Source organism: Nanorana parkeri, unplaced genomic scaffold (genome assembly GCF_000935625.1).
Source record: "Nanorana parkeri isolate BGI_ZX_2015 unplaced genomic scaffold, ASM93562v1 scaffold3458, whole genome shotgun sequence".
In the NCBI taxonomy this organism is placed as follows: Eukaryota; Metazoa; Chordata; class Amphibia; order Anura; family Dicroglossidae; genus Nanorana; species Nanorana parkeri.
The window spans coordinates 21,955-22,901 of NW_017309726.1; positions in this window are offsets into that span (position 1 = coordinate 21,955).

Consider the following 947-nt stretch of genomic DNA (forward strand, 5'->3'; position numbering starts at 1 on the left):
GGGACCCTCCGAGTTTAGGATATAATTGGGCACATGGAACCCCTTTGTCTGGGGTGTTATGGTGGGCAGAAGAACCCCCTAAGTCTGGGGTATAATCGGTTGCACATGGACCCCTTGAGGTGTAATGGGGTACACGGGTTCTTCTTGAGTCTAGGGTGTGAAGAGACCCCCCTGAGTCTGGGGTGAAATGGGAAGAGACCCCCCTGAGTCTGGGGTGAAATGGGGGCACAGCGACCACTGAGTCTGGGGTGTTATGGGGGGAGGGGGTGGTGCAGGAGATGAGGAGTAATTTGCTGTGTCATGGCCTCATGGAAGCACAAATCTGCCGAACAAAAGGAGAGAAGAGAGCCCAACGTCCCCCATTGTAATGCAGAGCTCCCTCCACTGTACATGTCAATGGAACGTAACGTACACCCTCTGCCCCCATCATCCACATCTGCCCCCATCATCCACATCTGCCCCATACTGTATATTATAAACAATTGCCCCAAAATGTCACCCCCATTGGCTGCTGGTACAACAACTGCCCCACTGCAAATGAGTCGCCATCAGGTGATCTCACACATCAGATATACAGCAGAGCCTCAGGTGACCTCACGCTGCAGATATACAGCAGTGCCTCAGGTGATCTCACGCTGCAGATATACAGCAGTGCCTCAGGTGATCTCACACATCAGATATACAACAGTGCCTCAGGTGACCAGAGGACAGACAGTTACATTTCCCATCAGACACTTTGATAAATGAGACATTTACACTGCGGATTGCCTTTTCTCATCTGTCCTCTGCACAGGGGCTGTTGGGGCATTTTATGTGCGTCCAAAACCTTCCTTATCAGGGCAGAGCCCCCATTTAGAGGACTTATCACATTGCTGGTTGCATTGGAAGAACTATTCTGCTATCAGACAAGCATGCTCATTGTGTTATATAATCCCCCCCCCCCTCCC